The sequence below is a fragment of the Crocodylus siamensis genome, chromosome 7 (genome assembly GCF_052110815.1).
Source record: "Crocodylus siamensis isolate JL-2025a chromosome 7, ASM5211081v1, whole genome shotgun sequence".
NCBI lineage: Eukaryota > Metazoa > Chordata > Crocodylia > Crocodylidae > Crocodylus > Crocodylus siamensis.
Window position 1 is genome coordinate 3,198,097 of NC_143401.1, and position 10,004 is coordinate 3,208,100.

General features: G+C 56.2%; 1 long non-coding RNA gene across 1 annotated transcript; it reads right to left on the minus strand.

Annotated features, from left to right (window-relative positions):
- Nucleotides 1–268: 268 nt before the first annotated feature.
- Nucleotides 269–8,910, minus strand: LOC149859304 (uncharacterized). The gene is made up of 3 exons (XR_016443422.1): nt 8,647–8,910; nt 6,153–6,335; nt 269–2,420 (listed from the first exon to the last, which is right to left on the minus strand). It is a non-coding gene; the product is annotated as an uncharacterized LOC149859304 (long non-coding RNA).
- Between the last annotated feature and the right edge of the window lie 1,094 nt (nt 8,911–10,004).

The window sequence follows — 10,004 nt, forward strand, 5'->3', positions numbered from 1 at the left end:
GTCCACCACATCCAGCCATCTGCCCTGCTTTACACAAATACCCACGTGGTTTTGATGTAAAAACATTGTGGTTCGTTTTTTTTGGAGACTCGCAAATAATAATTTTTTAGGCACACACTATTAGTAGAACAAAAGGTGTATTTGCAAATAGGGTCAGAGCAGAGACAGAGAATCTCAGATCACTTTGCCACTGAGGAAAACTCTTAGTTGGCTTTTATCTCTTTTTTCTTGGGCACGTGTGCAGAAACAGGAACTTTTACAACTTATTTCTGGTTCATATAAACATATATGTGATTACGTCATGTCATTTGTCGCATGTGCATTATAATTAGCTATTTAAGTATGCGGGGCGGATAGGCATATATGTATCAGTTTATTACGTACGCTCAGAAAGCTCTCTAGGTCACTAAGAGTTGAAATCCCCCCCACCCTTTCAAGGACACAGTTAGTTGAATTTTAGCTTTTGTAATCTGCATGAGAAAAGGCTAGAGGGAGGCTGGAGGAGTGTGTGATTTAGTATAAGAAAGAGATAGTAAATTGGCTAAGGGGGGGGGGATGTCTTTGGTGGTGTTTTTTTTTATGAGGTACGAGATGCAAACTGTGCAGTTCTAACAACACTGTATTTATTATGCGTTTCTAATAATATTTGTAACAGTTTAATAAGGGGAAACCTTCACCCTAGATAATTAAAGCATCTGTTTGCTCAATCCTTTTTTTTTCCCCATGGATCCAAATCAAATGCAGCCAGCCAGCATGATTCTAGCCTCAGACCCCTCTTCTGAACCAGTTCAGCTGCAAGAAGAGTGGCTCAATACAGGAATTACTCAGGCCTCTGTTAGGTGGAAGTTCATATTAGATGCTCACAGTGGTCTGTGCCTTGTAACCTTACAGTGTCTGGCTCCATGAAAGGCAGAGGCTCTCGATCTGTACCTACACTGAGGGTGGGGCCCGGCATCCCAAAGAAAGCTAAAAGCATGGGCTTGAAATCTAGCTGTAGACCCGAGCCTTTGGCTTTAGGTCACTATGAAGAGCGCTCCAACGCACTTTGAGTTGGAGGTGGGGAGCCCAGCTATATGCCTCTGCAAGCAATTCCAGACCCGCAGGAAGAAAATGAGCTTCACTGATTTGTGCTGTAGCTGGGCCAGGGAGATGGAGGGGATGAGCTCCTCCCCAAATTGCTTCTGCTCCTGTTACAGGGTAGGGGACAGGTGGATACAGACTGGCCCTTGAGGTCCAAGTTCTCTCTGTACGCTTCCTGCAGTGAAAAAAACAGAGCCCAAGGGTTCAGGACTTTGATCCTGTGCCTGGTCAGCTTCCTGACTGTTCATTTCTAGCTCCCCACTTTTTCCCCGGGTGGGTTCAGGCTGTCCCTCGCTGTGCTCAGGTCTGAATCGGCGCTGGCAGGGCGGCAGTCCCTTACAGTGGCCAGCAGGGACGCCCTGCTACACAGTCTGTGCTGCCAGCTGTTTGAAAATTGATATGAAATGATTTGCTTTGGCACAAGCTAATAAAAGGGGAAAGCAGTGGGAGGGGAGAAGAAACACCCTGAATCTCTGCTCCCATTCTGGATGTCTGGGCAGTCAGAGATTCATTCGACTCCCTTGGTTCCCGTGCTGGTCCGATTCCTCTGATAAAGGCCCAGGATCTTGATAGGAAAAGCTTCAGTGCTAATACATGGATCCTCGGATTCTGGCTTCCATCCTGCGGTTTCTCTCTCTTCCCCCCGTGAGTGGGTTCATGCAGAAGTGGAGCTGTGTGAAACTGGATCGGGGATGGGTCTGGTGTGTGGGCTGCAGTCCATGAGCACTGCTATCATTAGTTAATGCAGATTTCCTTGGATAAAAAGCCCAGGGTGGCAGGGCTGAGTCATCAGGGATTCATTCTGAACCTGTTCAGTCATTTAGTTCATTTTAGGTTTCGTCTCCTTGATGGAAGGTTGAGTTATTAATTTCAGGCTGGATTAATCAACTCCCTTCAGATCTCACCCAGATTAATTGATCGTCTGTCCAGCACTGATTAGCACATCCTATAGACTTAACTAATCTAGCCAGAGCTAATTAGCGACACAACTAGTCTCTTCCAGGCAGCCAGCCTGAAGCTGATTAGTATCGCCCAAGCCAGAGCAGCCCATCCAGCCTTCTTAATCAGTTTTATCCACAATTAGTTAACCAATTTCACACTAGACTAGTCCTTCAGACTCACTCCATTTCCAAGGCAGCTACTGCATATTACCTTCATTTACTTGGGTCTAAACGGCCTGATCTAGAACTAATGAGTTTAGCTACCAGCAGGATTCACTGATTAGGATTCAGCTCTGTCAGATGGGTCACTTCAGGTGGAAGCTGATGTGAACCTCTGTAGGTTGCAGCAGGTAGGTGTTGTGATGAGATGCTTGTAAAGGAGGAAAGAATAGCGTTCTCCTGCAGAAAACACAAGATCTAGGTATTTCCCCTGCATTCATGTTATTCCTTGATATGAGTTTCTTTAACCCCTTCTCTGCCCGTTGCTTCCCGGAGCTGGATCAGGAGGCTTCGTGAGTATAAGCAGCAGCTCAGAGGCCTGGAAGGAAGGGCTGACCTGTGCAGTTTCTCTGGGCTGGGCACTGGGGTTTCATGCCCTCCGTATGGAGCTGCTGAGGAGTCAGGAGTGACAGACAGTGGCTGATGGCTGGGAAGTGCAAATTCTCAGGCAAGGCCTGCAGCATGAGGAGGGGTGGGAGCCTGCCAGCCAGTGCCTGTAAGTCATCTGAGGTAGGTCAGGCAGCAAGGCTTCTTGAAGGAGATGGGCCTCTGCTTTGCGTGCAAAGGGAGAGACCTGCATGCAGCCTTGCGTTGCAACGCATAGTGCCTCCCACAGCACGCTCGGCAAGCCCCCGGCTGGAAAGGGAGCAGGTGGCGGCTGAAGTGCAGTGGTGTAGGGGTGCGGGGCAGGGCTGGATGGGCAGTGGGGTGGGGGAGGGGATGGACTGATGGACAAAGGGCCTTTACCCTCATGTGCAGCAGACACAGGCTGCTTGAGTCCCCCAGCTGTGCCCTGTGCTCCTGGCAGCAGCCCACATGCTGAGGGCCCCTGAGTTGCAGTTCAGTTTCCAGCATTTCAGCTTGGCCTGATCCTGCAGCAAAACCTCTCCTGAGCACGGTGGTCCGTGCCCCACACTGCCACTGGATTGCCAGGGCTGCCTTGGATCCTGACTGCCTGTCAAAATAGTGGAGCAACCGGGGGAACTGGGCTCTGCTTCAGCTCGGTGCAATGTTGGTCAGGCTACTTCATGGTTTTATGCTCGGCTGTCCAGGCACTTGGAGATGCCCAGGTAGTAGGTGCTGCAGAAGAGGTAGCACCAGCCTTAACAGCGGCCACTTCAGCATGGAAATGCATTCTGCTAACATGTTTGATGCTCCTGCCCACCATGTGGCTTCACCCTTTTCCCTGAAATCCCTCATGCTAGGCTGCTTTGGCAAGCTTCGCCTGGCCTACAGCTGGCTCCCCAGCAGCTGATATCAAATCCAGAAGCTGCTTCATGCATGGCTGAGATCTCAGCTTTTCCCCAAAGTTTTCCCTTCCAAGCCGCTATCATCTAGGTCGGTGCTTCCCAACCTTTCCAGGCCCCATTCCCAGCCCACCCTACTTGGAAAATGCTAGCTCTTGGCTTTCACTCCATTTTTGACCACAGCAAAATACTAGAGCAATTCTTCTGTTGCAAAGAGGTCCGACCGCAACGGGGCAGGGTGATTGTGACTCTCTGGAGAGCCCTGGGGCTGTGGTGTGAACCCCATGTAGGTAACTGCACACCCAACAGTGCTTATATCGTGTAGAGCCCTGGGGCACCCTCAAAAGGATCTCGGGGGCACCCGGGTTGAGAATCGCTGGTCTAGGAGCAGCCTGAAGGTGAGACCTTGCCACGGGCCCCCAATAAGAAGGGACCGTATTGCAATGCGTTTGCTGGGCTGGGGTTTTTTGAAGGGGAGGCAGGGAAGACAAACCGCAGGTCCCGACTCACGCTTTGAAATGTGAGCGGTTGCCAGCCTAGAAACAGCTCTAAATAACAGCTGTGCCGTGCCCAGCTGGCCAGAGACCTGTTACTTAACTCTCCTGCAATAAAAGACAACAAACAACAGGCCGTGTCCTGGCTCTGGGACCCGCGCGGCCCCAGCGCACATGATGAAGCTGGCAGGGCTCTCTGATCCCAGGAGATCACAAGGATCAGGGGATCAAGTGTGGCCTCATTCCTGGAAGCGATGGAGCAAGGAACAGCACCAAGTGCTTCTGGGCTTTTAGACTGCAGGACTTGACGTGGTCGGGGACTGAAGTGGAGGAAGTTTGGGGTCAGGGTTATGGGCGGCTTCTTCCTTTTCCCCCGTCTTCCTTCCTGGCTCTGCCACTGACCGGCTGAGCCATCGCTCCGCTCCTCAGCGTGGGCTGCCATGAAGCAGGCAGTGAATAGTCCTTGCCTGGTCATGCTGCAGTGGCCCCTGGCACTTCCCCTGTCAGAGCTGGTGCATCCTGGGGCTAGGAGCAAAACTCCTTGCCCCAGATAGCTTCCAATCAGCAAGAAACACAGTCCACCTGCAGGGAGTTATACTCGCTGTTGCAGGAGCCGAGTGCATGCAGACCTGCGGTGCTGAGGGCGGCGTGGATGCCTTGTGTGCTACAGGTTTTGTGTTTGGGAAGCAGCTTTCCGGCAAGCTGGAATGAGCATCTATGCAACGGGCAGCTCAGACCTCTGCCGCAGAGGGTCTGGCTTATATGAGCAGAGATGCTGACAGCTGCTGGCACTCACCTGGAGAGCCTGGGGATGCAGGGATCGTCTGCCCAGGCCCTTCTGAAAGTGCCCCACCTGCCTCTCTGGGCATCCCCTCCCCCTTGGCAGCCTGGACCCCGAGCCCTGTTCAAATCGGGTGCAGGCTCCCCTCCAGCCTGCTTTTCCTCTCTGTGCCCTGAACAGGCTCAGCGGCAACGGTGGAGCCTGAGTGGCTCTAGGGACAGGCAGCAGGTGCTCAAGCCTCTCATTTGCAGGTCACCTCTGGCCCTCACCTGCTGCAAACTGGCTGCTTGGTGCCCAGGGCACAGCTAGCTCGAAGGGTCTCGGGCACCAGGGGAGAGGTGTCTGGGTTCCCAAGAAGCACCCCCCACGCTGGCATTAATTGGCAGCCTCCTTGTTGCCCCGTCAGCAAAAAGCTGCAGCCTGAATGAGCGGCTCTGGAGTCTGGAGGTGGGGTCTGCCCATCAGGGCACAGACACCCCCTCCCCTTCCACATGCCAATGCCACGCGGACCTTCCCAGCCTGCCTTGGCCTCGTGCTCTCGGTGAGGTCTTAGGCCTGGGAGATGCTGTGTGGCAGCCGCTGGTCCGGAAACGTTCCCTGGCCTGACGTCTGCTCTCCAGGGCCCGTCCTCCCTGGCTCCTCGCGTGCAGCCCTGGGGCATCGGCTTTGGGTTGTAGGGGGGACACTTATATGCAAAAGGCTGCAGGAGCTTCCCTGCATCGGGGCTCTGCAAGCACCACAACAACAGTGCTGGAGGGAGGCAGGGGTAACGGGCTACGGACAACGGCTTAGGAGGGAAACGGGGCTTGTCTGGCTTAGCCCCCTCCGCAGAGCAAACCGTGTCCGGCTCGGCTGGGCTCTGACCCCGGCACAGCTCCTCTGCTGGGTCCCACGGGCCCATCTTCCCACATTGCCACGTGTTTGGGGCTCCCCTGGTGAGTGGCCTGGCCTGTCTGCTCCGGGAAACCCAGGTCCCCGGTGCGGCCGAGGTTTGGGGCTGGTTCCCCGTGGTTCAGTGAGTGCTCGGGCGACGTTTCGCACCAGGGTACAGGGCGGTCTACTGACCTGCCAAACAGCGCAGGTAGCAGCAGGCGCTGACCTGTGTCCTTAGCCCCTTTCTTGACTGCCAGCCCCAGCCCTGAGCCCTGTGCCACTGATGGAGGGGCCAGCCCAGCCAGCCTGCTCCCCCCACCCCAAACCTGAGTCATTCTTACATGAGCTTGGAGCAGAGCCCCTGGGAAAACCAGCCCCGCAAACACGCGCCCGTCTGTCATCATGCCCGGGTGAGTCAAGAGGCTATAATTAGCCGGGCTGACCCCCACCAGCCCCTCTCGCCTGCCTGTGCTGACAGGCCTCCCTGCAGCCGGGGGCTGGGATGTGGAATAATAACCTGTTTATCGCTGGGGTCTGCTGGTGAATCAGAAGTGACACCCCGGTCATGTGAACCCGGTGTGGATTCAGCCTGGGGCAGGTGGGGGTCGCAGCCTTCATGCTTGAGGTTGACGCTTGCTCTGCCTGGCCGCAAAGATGTCTCCTGGGCAGCTCCTTCTGGGCCAAATGCCAGATTTTCACCCTAAAAATGGGGTAATAAGGGGCAGCTACTACTCAGGCAGCAGGGGTGGCATCCCTTGCTCAGGCGCTGCTCAGTGATGGAGGAGCTCATGGCACAGGTCCTGGGCTCCACTCCCAGCTCCGCTCCTGCCCTTAGGGCAGCCTCTTGGTCCCCCTGCCTCAGTTTCCCCATCTGTTGGTAATACACCTTGAGATCTGTGGATGGAGGCTGTTCAGGAATGATCACTGGCTGGGACCCCTCTCTCCCGCGACTCCAAAGTACCTCTAGGAAACCCTCTAGGGATCCCTGGGCAGGTGGGGAAAGATCTCCATGCATCTGAGCTGCCTGTCCCTCCTCTCCAGGGCCTCCTTGTCTTGCCCAGTGGAGCCATAAATCCCAGACCTGTCCCCATGCGAGGGAGCTGATGGGGCTGTCCAGCACGCAGGCTGAGAACGGTGTCCTGTGACGGGGTCGCACCCCTGTGGAGAAGGAAATCCCTTTTCCTCTCCCATGGAAGGAGCCAGCAGCTCAGATGTGCCTCCTGCGGGACGTGGGTGCCTGGACGGGGCAGGGCTGCACCAGAGGTCTGGGCACAGCACAAGGGCCTCTTTCCGGAGTGGGGGGGATGACACACCAGCCTGCCACCTCCCAGCAGAAGTAGGATCCCAGGCCAGTTGCCACAAGCAAGCCAAGACCCCCCTGAAACCAAGGACACCACCCTGGGGCCTTTTCCCTAAGAGACGGGGCTCCACCCCAGGGGTGCCTGCCAAAGGCTGGTGGTGGGGGTCCACCCCAGAGGTGGCTGCATTTCAGTGACAGAGAAGGCTTCTCCATTCCCATTTCCCTGTGGATGAGGTTGCAGGGAGCTGAGCAGCTGGGCCCCAATTAGCAGCTCTACCCCAGGTAGGAGCAGTTACCAGGCGGTACTTCTTTTATTAACACTTCTGCCCTGGAAACTGGCAGCCGGCAGCCCAGCTTAAAAAAAGCACGGCTGGGATCTGAGCTAAGCAACTCCCGCCCCCTACAAGCGCCTGAGACCATGGCTGATTAGGGCTGTGCTAGCCTCCGCCAGGAATTGCTGGAGCTGCAGTGCTGGAAGCAGGGCCCCATGCCAGCTCGCTGGCCCTGGGTTTGTGCTAGTGTCAGGCAAAAGCCTTGGAGTCTGGTTGCTCTGCTAGTCGGCACCTCCGAGCTTTATGCGCACGGCCACAGACGGCCCCCGGGACTGCGGCTGCCTGCCGAGGAAGCCCCGTCAGGCCTGGAGACTTGAATTCTCTGCCTTGCTGGGTGACCTTGGCCAGCAGCTTCCCCCTCTTCCTCCTCCTGCCTGATATCAGGCTCCTCTCTTTGGCCTGTCGGCGGTTCAAGGCAAGAGGCAGCTCTCGCTGGGTGTTTGTCTGGTGCCTAGAGCGATCTCAGTGCAGCCCCCCGCCCTCTGGGAAGGACACTCTGCTCCCAGGCTCTGCCGCACAGATGGGACTGGGGGAGTCGAGTGAGGGGGCCGAGGTCAGCAGAGAGTCAGTGGCGGAGGCAGGAAGGAGAAGCCGTGCTTGACGCATCGGGCTCAGCCTCCTCTACTCCAGGGAGGGACCAGACCAGTAAACGCAAGCCAAAAATGTCTTGGCTAATTAGCAAATGGCCCCAGAAAATCTGCGGTCAAGAGCCTAGGGAGGCAGGCTGGGAGATAGCTCAGATCCCAGGACCCCAAAGATACCAGCCTGCTCCTTGCACCCCGCCACTGTAGTGATAACCGTGTGACCCTAGCGGGGTGGGGACCAGCCTCTCCCCGCAGCCAGGGAGCTGCAAAGCGGAAGCCGGCTCTGCCTGTCCCATCCGGGAGAGCGCATCTGGCTGGGCTTGCCTCCTGTTTTGCCGTAGGAACGTAGCTCTCGCCAGCCTGAGGTGACCCCGTGGGGACCAGGAAAGGTGAGAGGTGATGTCATTTCAGGAGTGACAGCTGAGCGGGGAAAAGGTATTTTTAGGCTGTGCGAGTGGCCTAGATTTCCTGTGCTTTCTACCCGTGTAACTCCAGTGTCCAGTGAACGTGCTGGGGAAGGTGGCCTCTGCTCAAGCTTCAGCCCACCTCATCCCTCCTTCATCCTACATAAAGGCCCCACCCTTGCTTTTTGGTACAGGTGAGGGCTTGATCCGTTGCAAGATCCATCCGCTCGCCCCATCTGGTCCCCTCCGTTGCAGGACGGCCCCGTGGCTACTGAATCTGACGCGGGGTTTCCCCCGCTTCCCAGGAGAGCCGGAGCTGTCTCCGTCCCCGCACTCAATCATCCCTTCCCGCCCTGGAGCTGACGCCCCGTGGGGAGCTGCAGGCTGTTACCGTGCCTTGCTGAGTCCAGCAAAACGTCTTGATCTCTCAGTCTCTCCTCTTCAATCCGCCTCCAGTCCCTGTGGGCCATTCCAGCAGCTCTCCTCTGCCTCTTTGTGTTTCCCCGTGCCTGCCGGCATCTTTGCTTTTAGATCAGGCTTTCTAACATAAGAGCCAGACCCATTTTTTTCCTCCCAGTAAAAGCAGGTAAGAGGGACCTGCAGGTGGAGAGCGTCCTGGCTTCTGACGGAGCCCGGGCGGTGCTGGCTGTGCTCCCCTCTCTTGCCTGGTGCAAGCAGTGGGAGCAGCAGCTGATCAGTCCCCTGCGCCTCTGAGCCACCTGCAGTAACCCAATCCCGCTGTGGACATCCCCACCCTGGGAAACCACCCTGACAACAACTGGGGCTTGTTGAAGAAGGGGAGCAGGGAGCCAGGTCGAGCGGGCGCATTGGGAATGGGTCTTGCAGGGGTGAGGGCACTGCCAGCCCATAATGGGCTAACCCTAACCCTAACCCTTCCCTGCAGTCCCCATGTAAACAGAGCTTGTTTTCCTCTGGGCCCTTTCCTGGAGGGCTGGGCTTCTCCAGGGACCGGGGCCACGGCTCGGCTGGCTCCGCGTGGCTGCCGGGAAGGTAAACAGGCTGTTTTCCATCTGGATCTGAGTCAGAGCTCGTGGTAGGAACCGACACGCCTGCGTTCTCCTTATCGTCTTTCCAGGGAATCGCCTGCCGCTCGCCAGCCCGGCAGCTGGGGAGATGCACAACAACTCTGAGACCCACCGAGAAGCAAAGAAACACAGCCTGGTTATGGGTGCAGGGCACCCAGGGGCGCTGCACGTGGTGGCATAAAACAGTCCTGTTAACAGGCATGTTAAAGCATATCAGTGGGCAGGGTGGATCCAGGGGATGCATTTGCCCCCCACCCCACACACCTTTCATGCCTGCTCCAGTCAAAGTTTAAAACCAACTGTCTGGCCAGGAAAGCAGCATTTCTATCCAGGCAGCAGCGAGAGCTTCAATGGACTTCATGGCCCATTTTATAATTCACCTGCTTCCTTCTCCGCGCCTCCCTCCACAGGTGTTAACGACCCTCTTTCTGTTTTCTGGTTTATTTTTGAGTGGAGAAAAATAGGTGGTGTTTTATACGTGATGATGCATCTCCCCACATCCACCCCCCTTTTTCAAGACAATAGATCCACCCCCATGGGTGGCTGCAGTGTTAAAGACTGTGCAGAGGGGCAGAAAGGCCAGGACTGGCAGGAGAGGCTGCGACACAGGTTGGGTACCGCGCAGCCGGTCTGCCGTTGGCTTGGGTCGGGTGGCACGGCCGGTCGCGGGACTCCGGAGCGCCGCAGGTAACGTGTGCAAGCG